Source organism: Podarcis bocagei, assembly GCF_964188305.1.
Source record: "Podarcis bocagei genome assembly, chromosome: Z".
Lineage (NCBI taxonomy): Eukaryota > Metazoa > Chordata > Lepidosauria > Squamata > Lacertidae > Podarcis > Podarcis bocagei.
In genome coordinates, this window is record NC_138140.1 from 33,631,771 (window position 1) to 33,646,079 (window position 14,309).

A 14,309-nucleotide genomic window follows, 5' to 3' on the forward strand; every position below is an offset into this window, starting at 1 on the left:
TCAGGAAGAATTTGCTGACAGTAAGAGCTGGGAGAGACCAGGGTGAATATGTCACTCTTCATATGTTTTGAACAACTCCCAGCAGGTCCAGTCAACATGATGGGCTTTGTGGGATTTGCAATCTGAAACACTTGGAAGACACAAACTTGGTGAAAGCTGCTGCACAGTGAGGCCTCTGCTCAAAAGAGCATCCCTTCTCTGTCAGAGCCAAGGTGTATCTAGTCCAGCACCCTGCTTCCATCAAGGACTAACCTGATCCCCCTGGATGTTCTGAAGTGGCTCCCCAGCAGCTGATATTCAGAGGTAGACTGCTCCTTCAACAGGAAGTTCTATTTGGCTATTCAAACCACTGACCACTGATAGACTCAGCCAAACGCAGGTTCTAGAGAAGGCTTCACCAACCTGGTATAGCCCAAAACATCTCGGGGGGGGGGGCACTATGTTGGCAAAGGTCCAACACAGGGTGTATGTGAAAAAAATGGCATTGTTGCACTTTGAATGGAAAAAATCTAGGAGAAAAGAGGGGAAATGTTTTCAAATAGCACCTTTAACCCAACAGAGCAAAACGCTTGCTTTGCCGCCAGGTACATCAGAGAATGCAAGCAGGACATTTTCATAAGATCAGCCCTATCAATGGAACAACTCCCCTAGGAGGAAAATATGCAGCTTTCAGAACTTTGAAGTTTAGAGGAAAAGCAAGTTAGAGGCAATGGAACCAGAGGTTCTAAAATCCTGCAAGACTTGCAGAAAGTGGGTAGGGAAAATGTTTTTCTCCCTCTCTCATAACACCAGAACTCATGCAGGAACCAATGCAGGAAGATTCAGAGCAGATAAGAAAGTATTTACAGAAGAAAGTAAGAGGAGTCTACTGAATCTGGCCATTGGCCCCTCCACTCCATCATCCTGTTCACAGTGGCCACCCGCATGCTACTTAAGGGAAACCCACAAATAGGACAAGAGCCCAAGAGCAACTCTCCCCGCCTGCGGTTTGCAGCAGCTGGGATTCAGAAGCACTCCTGTCCTGCCCATGCAAGCACTGCTGACAGGCAGAGAGGCTTCTTCCCTGTGCATTAGCTCTGCCCATCCACAGAGCAGCCCTGTCTCTTTGGCTGACATCTTGGTGGTCACGGTGGGAACAGGATGCTCAGCTAGATGGTCCCCCTTTGGCCTGGTGCAAAAGGCTCCTCTGACATTCCTATACACTGCTGCTGAAGACAAGTTGCACGTCTTGCCTCAGAACATGGTCACTCCAACCCTGCAAGGGAGGAAGAACTATAATGCCAGATGAAAACTCAAACCATCTTAGTCAGCTCAACAGAAAAGTCCAGGCAGGAGAGTTCTCTATTCCCAGTTCAGCCATGGAGAGCCCAGCAGCAGCCAGATATTGAGAGCCAGGCCACCCAGGAGCACATGCCAGCTTTCTTCCTGGGCACATTTGACAAGGCAGTACATCCCACTGAGCACTGCAGGACTCAATTCCAAGTAAGCATACGCAGGATATGGACAGCATAGCTGCACTGCAGAAAGTCTCTCTCCAGGGCCAACAGGCTGCTGCACTTCAAAGGACTAAGGAGAACTAAGAGGCTGGTGAAAGGCAGCCCTTAAGATTTCTAGAGACTTGCGCCCCCTAGTGACAAAAGTTCCTGCTCCTCTGCAGCTGCTCTGGGTTAGCAGTTAGGCTCTAGAAAAAAACATTTCGAGGAAAACCAAGAACACAACATAAAGAGGAGCTGTGTTGTACCAAATCTGACCACAGGTGCATCCAGAGTTCTGTACTGACTGTGAGGAGCCCACCATAGTATCAGACAACGGGACATTCCCAACCCTACCCAGGGAGGCCGAGGATTATCCTGTGGAACTTCTGCCTGCACCTCACCTCCCCCACAGAAGCTGCTATGGCTTCCAACCTTCCATGTGCAGTACTCGCACACGTTTTCCCCTCTAAGTGTACAGAAAAGCGTGTTGTTGTTTTTTAAAAGGAAAGAAACCATCATAGAGCAGCAACATAATCCTACACATTTTTACCTAGGAGTAAACTGCAGCGAGCGCAGCAGGCTTTGCTCCCAAATAAGAAGCCATAGGATTCATCTCACATCCATCACAACCAAGGATAACGTAAAAGAACCTCCATGGCCAGAAGAAATCTACCCTACCCAAAGAGGCAGGGATTATCCTGTGGAACTTCTGCCTGCACCTCACCTTCCCCACAGAAGCTAAAGGCACCAAGGAGGAAGGGATGGGGCGTGGGGTGCTCAAGCCAAAAAATGGGGGGTTGGTTGGGGGAAAACCAAGACGCAGCGGCTTGGCGTCCTTTTTTTGCGCTGGAGTGCGCGTGGCCAACACAACGCACCGCGCCAGGCGCTGCCCTCGCCACCAACGTTGTCGGGCACACGTGCCCAGGGCGCGAAGGGTTCCGCGCGTCAACTCAGCCTGGCCACCAGAGCCAAGCGGGGCTGCGCTTCGCCCCTGCCTGCCCTTGCCAGGAGAAGCTTGGTCGGCAGGCAAACCCCGCTCCCCCACGCTGGCCTGGGACGCGCAACGGCTAGTCCTGGCGGCACTCAGGGCTGGACGGGGTTCCCTGCGTGGGGGCGCCTGGCTCCCGCCCCCTAAAAGTTGCGCGCTTGGGACTACCCTCCCCCGGCCCAACCCCACACGCCACTGCCCATGTCCATACACACGTGCTCTCCGCATTTTCAGACCCGACTCTTTCCCTAGCCCTGCCTGGAAATACTGCGGGTAAAGTAACCCTGCCCTCACTCCCCCCCCCCCCACACACAGACACACCGCAAAGCTCTACCTCCGCGAAGCAGCCCTTCCTCCTGACCGGACACATCCCCAAAGCCACAACGAAGTTGCTTGGCTGAGCGAGGCGGCTACCCAACCCCCCCACCCGCCCCTAACCCCCGCCAGAACCCTACCTACCCCAGGACTCTCCGCCGTCCCGCCGCACTTGGAAAAGGGCACGGATGCGCTCCGCCCGGATGCTGAGCGGAGCCGCGGCCAGGAGCGCACCCTTCGCCAGGGAGGAGGAGGAGGAGGAAGAGGGGGTACAGCAGCGAGCGAGCTCCAAGCACCCATTGCCACCCTCCCTCCCGCAGCGCCAGGCAGATGGAAGTAGAGAAGACGTCGAGGACTCCCCGGCTGTTAGAAACAGAGATCCGCAGCCCCGCCCCCTGGCCAGTTTAAACTCCAGCGAGTTAAAGGGACTCTGCTTCCCCATTTCACCCCCACGGGGACCACGCACCCTCCAATAAATTAAACCCCCTATATCTTGCGAATACACGTGTATTCAAGCTTATAGCCTGGTTCCGCAAGGAAATGCAAAAGACCCCATGGCCGCCAACTTTTCAGCCTCCTCCAGACCCTGCCTTGAGGCTCCATTGTTTCCCTTTCTGTCCCCGGAATTGTCACCTGCAGATTTCTTTCTAGCCCTGCGTTTCCCTTACAGGCACAGGCACACCTGGCAGGCGCGTGGAGTCCAAATGTCTGAAAGACAGCAGGTTAGGGAAGGCTGACTTAAGCGTGCAGGTGGGAGCCACAGGCACAGCAGAAAGATACAGGAGCTTTGGCAAAAATCTATAATCTGATTTCCAAAGAACATCCGGCGTTTAGGGTGGCGATTCTAGGAAAGACCAGCTGTCCGTCTGGGTCTTCTAACCAGCAGTCACACAAACAAGAATTAAGCCCGTAAAACTTTTCTGTTTCTTATTTGCCTCTCTGCCCCCAATCTCAGCTAAATAGGAGCTGACTGACACTACACAGGTGGGAGAAGGTGGCACTCTGCACATTCTCGTAGTCATTGGGACTTTGGGACCCTGGCTGAAATTAGCTGCCAGCACACAATTACTTGGGAGCAAGCCCCATTGGACTCAACAATAGCAATTGTGATTTTAGAAAAACTACAGTGTTTAAAGGAGTGGCTGGTTTAGCAGACTTGGCTGCCACTGAGTGCTACAATGTTCCTGGTTTGTTTTAATTGTTGCATTGGTGACCAGCTCAAAGTGAAGAAGCCTCCAAGCCTTCACAGAAACATGCTAGGAGAACCCATGAACTTTGGACACATTACCCACATTGGAACAAAAGAGGGCAAATTCAGGAACAAATGAATTCCAAAGGAGGCTCCAACAACAATAATCCTTCAACTGCAAAGGTGTCAGATGTTTGAATGAGAGAATGAAATGCCAGTTTGAGGATGTGATGCTTTCAAAGCAACTGGCTGTAAGGAGGAGAACGGACCAATTTAATTTCATACATTGTTACATATATTGAGACTACTGATCTGCTAGTAAGGCTGTGAAATGCTAAATTTTCTGTGGAAGCCTGTTCATTTTAGAGATTGAATCTTGACCACAATTTGTTGTCTAAAAGCAGCATTGAAGATGGTAGCTACATTTTAATTAACAACTCCACTAAAGATCCCTCAGGTTTTGTAGTTCTGCTGGGCGATTAGAGAGACTAGGTTACACTGCTTTGAATTTAGAAAATTGCAGAGTGATTCACAAACTTTGGCTCCCATAAAATAAAAACCTTCCAGTAAGAATCTTCAATTAAAAATCAAAAACAAAAAACAATAGTAAATGTGAAGCTCCAACACCTTCTGAACGCAGGAAGGGCACTTAAATTCTAAGAATTAACCAACCTGCAATGTTTAAAATGTCCACTGTTTCTTTGCAAAAATGGAGGATAGGGAGAGAATCAGAACAGGTAAGGGCCACACTACTTTTCACTCTTTGAATTAATCTGAAGAAGCACAAACTTGAGGAATATCCACTTTATGAAATCATGCTTGCCTACTGAACTTTTGAGAGCTGATCTAAGACATTTTGCTGAGGGAAAAGGAGTGGCCAGTTTCTTCTAGCACACAAGGCAGAAAAGCAACAAACAATGGGTAGGCAAACTAAGGCCCGGGTGCCGGATCCGGCCCAATCGCCTTCTAAATCTGGCCTGCTGACGGTCCGGGAATCTGTGTGTTTTCACATGAGTAGAATGTGTCCTTTTATTAAAAATGCCTCTCTAGGTTATTTGTGGGGCATAGGAATTCCTTCCCCCAAAAAAATTTAGTCCAGCCCCCCACAAGGTCTGAGGGACAGTGCTCTCCTGCTCCTCGTCCATAAAACATACAATAATAAAAAAATAAAATCAGGAACAACCTGTTACCCCTATCAGGGCATCTAAAATCATCTGCCTGAGGCAGCCATCCTATTTTGATGATCAGGAACCCACAGGTAATACTCCTTAGCACCTCTATGCAAATAAAAGATGCCTCCCCTTCCAGTTCTGCTGCGCAGCTGTTTAAAGCACTGCTTTCCCCTGAAAAGTAGCAGCCTTGCTATTCCTTTTCCTGCAGCATCCCATGCTCCCATTTCTAGGAAGGCCACTTCAACTTCATCTAGCGCTCGGTCACTTTCTTCACTGTCTTCCCAGTGCTCCTGGGCAAGCTCTATGGGCTCGCTGACATACCTGAGGTCCATAGACTATGCTGCCAGCCACAGGACAGACTATTTCTGCAAGCTGAACAAGGAGAGGGAATTCCACTACTCTGTCATCCAGTTCAAGCTGAATCACATGGTTTCCATGCTGCCAAGGGAGGGGCAAAGTGGCAGAAAACTACCGTATTTTTCACTCTATAGGACACACTTTCCCCCCTCCAAAAATTAAGGGGAAATATTTGTGCGTCCTATGGAGCGAATGCTCCGGAGGCTACGCATTGCTTTCGCTGAAGCCTGGAGGGACTCCTGGCTTCAGCGAAAGGAACCCAAAGCCTTTAAAGCACAGCAGGAACTCGCTCTGCACTCCAAAGGCTTCAGGGTTAGCTGTACAAAGCCTCCGCAGGGCAGCGGGGTGCCTTCATCCAGCTGCCCTCTGGAGGCTTCACGGACTGTCCCAGAAGCCTCCTCGGGGCATGGGGATGAAGGCTCCCCGTGCCCTGCGGAGGCTTCGCACAAAGCTAGAAAAGCTAGAAGAAGTGCTGTGCAGTGCTCCCTCTAGCTATTCTGGCTTTTGGATAGCCCCACGAAGCCTCCGCAGGGCATGGGTATCCCAGCGGCTATCCCAGAAGCCAGAACAGCAAGAGGCTATCCCAGAAGACAGATCCCTCTTGCTGTTCTGGCTTCTGGGATTCAGAATTTTTTTTTCTTGTTTGATCTCCCCAAACTAGGTGCGTCCTATCGTCTGGTGCATCCTATAGAGCGAAAAATATGGTACATAGGCTGCCACCCAGTGAATTACAACTTAAAGCCTAGTAGTAGATAGGTAGCCGTGTTGGTCTGCCATAGTCAAAATAAAAAAAAAATTCCTTCCAGTAGCACCTTAAAGACCAACTAAGTTAGTTCTTGGTATGAGCTTTCGTGTGCATGCACACTTCTTCAGATGCACACGAAAGCTCATACCAAGAACTAACTTAGTTGGTCTTTAAGGTGCTACTGGAAGGAATTTTTTTTTATTTTAACTTAAAGCCTAGACAGCGGATCAGCACAAGCCTCATAAACCTCAGAGACTTTACACTGTATTCAACATATGTCTGCTTCTCAGAAATGGGATTGTGAGAGCTGGCACATATAATTGCCATACAGGGGGTGCTGCTGGCTTGGCGGTGGTGGGTTTTTGAACTTGGCCATGCCATGGAGAAGAATGGTTTGGAATGCCAAGCCAATATGCACATTATGCCTTGCGGCACAAAGGTAGCCATCACATGGAAACACCTTCACGTTGCTCTTTGTGGCTTACATTTTGTGTGCGTCACTTGTAAGTGCTCCAGCCTTCACACTTGGTCAGTTCTGTACTGCCCTTACAAATGTTGCTTTCTAGTGCCTTTTGGGTCTAAGAAATCATGGGCTAACTTGCTTTCATCAAGGGACTATAATATTAGCTGTTTAGAAAGTGCAAAAAGAAAGTGTTTGCAACTGTGATTGTAGTAATCATCTTTCTAAAATATAAACATTGCAAGTTTTTGCACCGTTTCTGTATGCACATCAGCTATATTTATAAATAAATCATCATCATCATCATCTTTAAACCCCACCCATTTGGCTGGCTTTCCCAAGGGACTCTGGGGGGCTTACAGCATATCTAAAAACATCCAGCATTAAAAATCTCCCGATACACAGCTGAGGAGATAGAGAAGGAGAAGGAAGAGAAGGCAGGAAGGGTAACCATGTCAGACCACTAACTCCTCGAAATACAAATGTCTTCCGGATAGATTGCCCATAAACTCCACCCTCGGTCCAACACGGTTACCTCTTCCATGTTTAGCTAATCTGTTCCTCCTTCCCCCTCTGAGGAAAAAAACCTATACCTTTTTCCCATACAAATGTTTAACTTTAACATTTAAAATACATACTATGGTAGGGCTCTATCCTGAAAAGATGTCCCAGCAAAGGTGTGTGGTTCAATCCTGAATATCCTGAGTGACTCTTCTTAACTTGGCTTGTTTTACTACGGCAATATTATTACTTTACAGTATGACACATTCCAAGTTTTTCCGCAATCTTCATGTGCTTTCTCATTCCTTTTCTCCAAGCAGACTGAATCCCTCGCAAACACCCCATCGGATACTTGCAGCCACACAACTCAAACCCTGCCAGCACTGAACTTTTCAGTAACATCAATCACTCCACATTTGCTGAGGGTGCATTTGCATTCCTCTGAGCCAGGAATGCCTCCTTCAGGAGGTACAATGAAACCATTTGCAGCCACTGGAATCAGCCAGCCAGCGATCCACAAGAGCCAGATTCTGGACTTGAAGAATCCCAAGCACATTTATCTGGATTTTTCATTCTCTCTGCAAAAGGGGATAAGTGAAAGGCAGTGCTACATCTGGCGCAGTCATTAGGGAGGTGCAATCAGGGATTTAACAACAAAAAAGAGGAAGGGATCCTAACAACCAGAAAGGGTGCTCTGCTTGGAAAGCAGCAAAGAGCTGGCTGCTCCGTCCCGTCCTGCTTCTGCTGCTGGTTTTGGGTTTGCTGGAGAAATATCAAAACTAAAGGGAAATCTCATCCAGCCTAAAGGAAAATATCTATCTAAAATATATAATCTCCTCCACAATTCACACCCTGCCATCAAAAACTTTTGTCTCACTTAAAGCGCTCTACCTTTTCTGAGGATGCACACCTCAGAACACAAAGGGACAGAGGAAGCTAAAAGGACAGGCCACACAACAAGCCAGTGACTTCTGTCTTGCAGGTAGATTTTTCGGATGACCCAGACCTTTTCTCAAAAGCGGGGAAATAGGAAGAACCGCTGGAATATTGAGACGTGGAGGAGGAGGAGGAAGAAGAGGAGTACGACAAGATTGGTAACCACAGAATGCTTTCCATTACTGAAGTTACAAGAGATGCATTCTGACAGAATGAAAAGCTTAGTACAAAAAAAAAAAGTTTGTAGTGTGGGTGTTCACTTATGTTGGTGCCTTCTTCATTGGTCTGACACTGCTGCAACTGGCTCTGATTTCGCTCTTCACTATTCCCCTTCTTAATGAAAAGGACCAGGTTGAAATTGACCATTCTTGTTCAATCTTGCTGCAGAAAAGAGGGGAGAGGATACCCTGCTAGATATATAGACTTTCGGGTTAATCATATATATATATATAAAATATTATATATAATATTTGGTGGGACAGGGTGGTGGTTGTGGGGCTCGTACTGATGCGAATCAGTTTTGGTGTAGAAAGGACTGAAGCGTACCTATTGCTGATGTACGTACAAAAACTGGAAACTCCTGCAATTTTATTTACCTAGCATAGAGGAAGGGGGGGTGTGATGGTGGGGGGCTGTGGAAATCATCCGTCTGCAAATGGCCACATAGACCGTCAGAGCACGGACCACAGGGGGAATCTGGCGGCATTGAAGCTGCCACCAGAGCTTATATAAACCATGGATAAAATATAAATATATACTGGAACCTAGTAGTTTATTTTATTGCATTAGCCGTGTGGCTATAGCATGATATACATTGAGATAACAACATAACATAGGGGTGGGGAGGTAGAGGTAGATATCGTCCTGGGCGATTACTTAAACAAACAAAAAAAAACTGCTGAGGCTGGAGGAGGACCGTTAAAGGGTCCTTCAGCTCCTCAGATATGTCCTAGCTCAATTGTCCTTGTACAATGAGGCTACTTGGAACTTCATTCAGTTGTGTGGCGTATCGACTGCAGCTGTGGTGTTAAAGAAGTAGGAGCCGCTTTCCTCTTCATCACACTAAGCAGGAAGTTTGCTGTCATCTCAGTAATCCAACAATCAGAATCCTGCAGAAAGAGGGACACTATCCAAGGCTGGATTGGGAGATGAAGCTTATTCACAAGGGGAGTTAAAAACCGAGATCTTTCATCTGACCAGTTGGGACAGAAGAGCATTACATGTTCCATAGTCTCCAGGGCCGTGTCATTGCAGGAGCATGTTCTATTTGCAATGGGAACTCTGGAATAACGACCCGACAGAACTGCTGTAGGAAAACAGTTGAGACGGGCACAGGTAAAGGCCCTACGCTTAGCCTCCGAAGAAATTGTGAAGCAATATAGAGGGATCCCTTCAGGGGGTGGAATAGCTAGGGCTAGGCCTGAACACGGTCCTCTTGCATAGGAAGCTGTGTTAGAAAAGTCAAGTTGCTGTAGTTTCTTTTTAATTAGAGGTAGGGCCGCCGGGCTGATACACTCTAAGTTAAGAACAGTTTTACAGTTCAAATTGAGAAGAGAGCGGAATTTGAGGTTAATTGTAGTTTTCCAAGGGGAATTATGAATATCTCTTAGGATCAGATTGGAAAAACCACCTCTAATTCGAGCATCCGATGTTAATAGGTGGAAGCTGTAGGAAATGGCTCGACTCCATGCTCGTTTAACAATTGAGGACTGGGCGAACTCGAGTCGTAGGGCTGCACCTGAGACACATCTCGGGACGCCGGAAAGAGATCTCAGAAACATATGAAGTGGGCAATCCAAGTTACCTGATATTGCTGTAGTCCATACTTCGCATCCATATAATAATTTAGGGACAACTTTGGCATTAAATATTTGAATTGCTGCTGGAAGGTGTTTGCCGCCCTTCTGGTGGTAAAATCGGACAATGGCGTTAGAGGTCGTGTTTGCAGCGAGAAAGGCAGATTGTAGATGGGTGGTCCAGGAGAGATTATAAGTGAATATTATGCCTAGATATTTAAAGGCTTTTACCTTTTCTAAGTAGCCACCTGTGATCTTAAGCGGCTCCAACTTGAGTTTGCGGGAACGAGTGAAGTGGAGGACTTTCGATTTTTTATAATTAATATTAAGAGCTTCCGCCTTACAATAGGCGATAAATGCGTTAACTGTGTTTGCTAGGTCCGCAGCTGTTCTGGATAAGATGACGGCATCATCAGCATAGAAAAGGGAAGCAACGGGGTGGCCTGCTAAGTGAGGAGGATACTTAGATGCTAGCTTCAAAGTGGAAATTGCATCGTGAAGATAGAGATTAAACAATAAAGGGGCCAAGAGACAACCTTGTCGGACGCCCTTGGCCGTTGGAAATGGAGTAGTGAGGGAGCCGTTTGGACCACTTCGGACGCGAGCTGTGGTGTTTGAATAAAGGGAAATAATTAGGGAGAGGAGGTGCGAATCAGTTCCCAGATGGGCAAGTTTGGACCATAATCTCTGCCTAGGAATGGAATCAAAGGCGGCCTCCAGGTCCATGAAAGCGGCAAATAGGTGGCCTTGCCTTGGAGCAGTGTATTTACTGGCAAGGTGATAGAGAGTTAGACAGTGGTCCATGGTTGACGCTGACTTTCGGAAACCGATCTGTTCCAGCGGTAGAATGTTCCTCCCCTGGACCCATGAGAGAAGTTCCTCCAATAAAACAGCGGCAAATATTTTCCCCGGGATGGATAATAAACTGATGGGGCGATAGTTCCTGGGGATGTTTGGCTGGCCGCCTTTGAAGATCGGGACTATTATAGCTTCTCTCCAGGAGTCGGGGATGTCTAGGGCAGAGGAGATAGCGGTGAATACAGGAGTCAGGTGTTCGCTCCACCAAAGAGTATCAGTCAGGAAAAGGTCTAACGGGACCATGTCTGGGCCGGGGGCCTTATTCCTTCGCATTGACATTATGATGTTGAAAATGCGAGTTGGGGTAAAGTTTATTGAGGAAGTGGGACTAAGAGAGAAGGAACAGAGGTCCGACGGGGACTGAGGGGGATCTGTAAGAAGATTTGGAGAAGCGAAACTGGTTGAATAATAGGCAATCCATTCATCAACGGAAATCTGGGTAGCTGGATTGAATGGTGCCGAAGGTCTAACTAAGCGCCAGAAGGAGCGGGAGTCATGCCTCTCTACAGCCGAATGAAGAATGGACCAAGCCTCAAGGGTGTGCTGCTGTTTCTTGCGATGAATCATGTTTCTGTATGTCCTTTTAATATCTATGAGCTTTGCGCGGGTTAGGGAGTCGTTGGAAGATTTGATGATTCTGACCATTTTCCTAACGACCCCCGGGACGCCTGGAAGGATTATTGCACTTTGGTGACCATTGCCAAAAGCTTGTTGGACCTGAACAAGTACCGGCCCCTGCCCACCCCCTCCATCTGCAGCGACAGCGTGGAGAGCCCCGACAAGGACGCGGGATCCAACAGCGACGTGACCACCGAGTCCGGCTCCAGCCCTTCGCACAGCCCCGCCGAGGGGCAGGAGGCAGGCGGCGGGTCCCACCCGCTCTCGCTGCTGTGTGGTGCGGCGCCCGCCAAGGGGAAGCTGGCCGCCAAAAAGAGACACAAGTGCCCCTACAGCGGGTGTGGCAAGGTCTACGGCAAGTCGTCCCACCTGAAAGCCCACTACCGAGTGCACACAGGTGAGCGACCGTTCTCTTGCACATGGCCCGATTGCCTTAAAAAGTTCTCCCGCTCTGATGAGTTGACGTGACACTACCGAACCCACACTGGGGAGAAGCAGTTCCGATACCCGCTCTGTGAGAAGCGGTTCATGAGGAGCGACCACCTGACAAAGCATGCGCGTTGCCACACCGAGTTCCACCCCAGCATGATCAAGCGATCTAAAAAGGCCAGCTCTGCCTCCTTTTGAATAACAGACTACAGTGGGGGTGGGGGGTGGGGAGACAACCATTGTCGAGAAAGGCATACTGGAACCTACAAAACTTTGGTGCATTTCACCCATCAAAGCCTTTGGCGTTAAGAAGAAAAACATGAAGGGAAATTGGGCAACATATCAAATGTTATTATTAGAGGGGGAAATTAATAAATTAAGATGAAAGTACTTTGAAATCCATATATATTTGACAGGCTGGCTCCAATACTTCCAACTGAATGAAAGACAATGAAAATAGGGTTTGCTGGAGAAATATCAAAACAAAAGAGAACTCTAATACAGCCTAAAGGAAAATAACTATCTAAAATGTATTAGGAAGGTGCAATCAGGGATTTAACAACAAAAAAGAGGAAGGGATCCTAACAGCCAGAAAGGGTGCTCTGCCTGAAAAGCAGCAAAGAGCTGGCTGCTCCATCCCGTCCTGCTTCTGCTGCTGGTTTTGGGTTTGCTGGAGAAATATCAAAACTAAAGGGAAATCTCAACCAGCCTAAAGGAAAATATCTATCTAGAATGTATAATCTCCTCCACAATTCACACCCTGCCATCAAAGAACATTTGTCTCACTTAAAACGCTCAACCTTTTCTGAGGATGCACACCTCAGAACACATAGGGACAGAGAAAGCTAAGACATTTTGCAGTCTCATTCCCCCCAATGGCAGAACCTTCAGAGTGCTCCTTGCAGGCATGTCTTAAACTTTAATACTATGGGGTTCCAGCATTTGTGCCATATGACCAAGTAAGGCATCTTTCCAACTGCAGCAGCCCCATTTCCTTTGTAAAAGATAGAAAAAACATGGCAAAACAAGTAATGTAGTGTGAAAGAAACATGGGGGGGGGGACAGAAGCCCTAAAAGAATAATCAGGTACACCAAAACAATAATTACCACATCAAAATACAGAACGTTATGAAAACGTTCTTTAAGAAACAGATAAAAGTTCCTGGAAAACTTTTTAAAGGGTTCCAGAATTTTCTTTAGTGTGTAGGAGTGACACTCTAGGATTGATTGGTGTCCACTAGAGATGCAAATAAAGGAAGGAGGTTGCAGGCTGCAATGTCCGTACAAGGAAAGCACACTCACACCCAACACACCCAACACACACACAAACACACACAAAACACAAACTCTCAGCACACACGCTGACAACAAGGTTGGAAGTAAGACAATGTGTGCTCCTGATACTGTGAGTTTTGCTGTCTCAGGATTGTTAAGTACTGAGATTATACTGTGCTGGAGATATAAAGAAGGAATTTCAATTTGCACTGTTGCATTTAACTTGCCTTAAAAGGTGGAGAGAGAAATCTAGTATTTGCACTTAGCAAAAAAAGAAAAGATAAGAAAAGTGGGGTGGGGGAAAGAGCAAACCCTATTGAGGGAAAATTGTGCATGAACCTGCAACTTTGTACAGCAATTGCTTAAAAAACCAACAAGTGGTTTATTAATAAAGAAAGGAAAAAAGAATATTTTTTTCTTTACCTTCTGGTAGGAAACCATTCTAATCTTCTGTGTGTAAAAAGTCTCTGTATTATATTGTAATTTGAATTTTTTGTAATTAAGACAACAACCTTGTGCATCAACCAATTTAGCAACTTAGAATATTTGTTAGGAAAGCAACAGCAGAGATAACCTCCCCTCCTCCCTTTATCTTGACTTATTCACTTCCATTTTCAGGGGGGAAGAGAAGCATGCATGTGTGAAAAGCAATGTTGTCCAATGAAATTTGATATTGTGTCACACCAGACCCAAAGACTTTTGAAGAAAAATTCAATGGTGCATACCGGGCTATCAGCCCGTGTGTAGTTCAAATTCTGCAGTTTGATTGCCCCCAAATGGCAGAAAATGCAGAGTGCTCTGCATCAGAGCTGGCCCACACCTCCTTGCAGGCATGTCTTCAACTTTAATACCATGGGGCTCCCACCATTTGTGCCATATGACCAAGTAAGGCATCTTTCCAACGGCAGCGGCCCCATTTCCTTTGTAAAAGATGGAAAAGCTCAGTTCCATGGCACAAGAAGTAATGTCATGTGAAAGAAACATTGGAAAAAATAACAGAAGCCCTAACAGAATAATCAGGAAAACCAAAGCAATAATCACCACATCTAGATACAGTCTATGGCACAAAACCATTGAAACCGGTACTGGGAAGCAATATATTTATGTTATAATTGATTATGTTTCTAGGTATTTGGACTATTATCCTGCCCAACCCTGCTGTAGATCACCTCATGAAATCTTTTGGCCTAATATC

The 14,309-nt window shown here is 46.9% G+C and overlaps 1 pseudogene across 1 annotated transcript; it reads left to right on the forward strand.

Moving 5' to 3' along the window:
- The first annotated feature begins 2,966 nt into the window (after window positions 1-2,966).
- Window positions 2,967-12,089, forward strand: LOC308578671 (Krueppel-like factor 9 pseudogene; annotated as a pseudogene). Its single transcript has 2 exons — window positions 2,967-3,143; window positions 11,405-12,089. The product of its transcript is annotated as a Krueppel-like factor 9 pseudogene (transcript).
- Window positions 12,090-14,309: the final 2,220 nt, after the last annotated feature.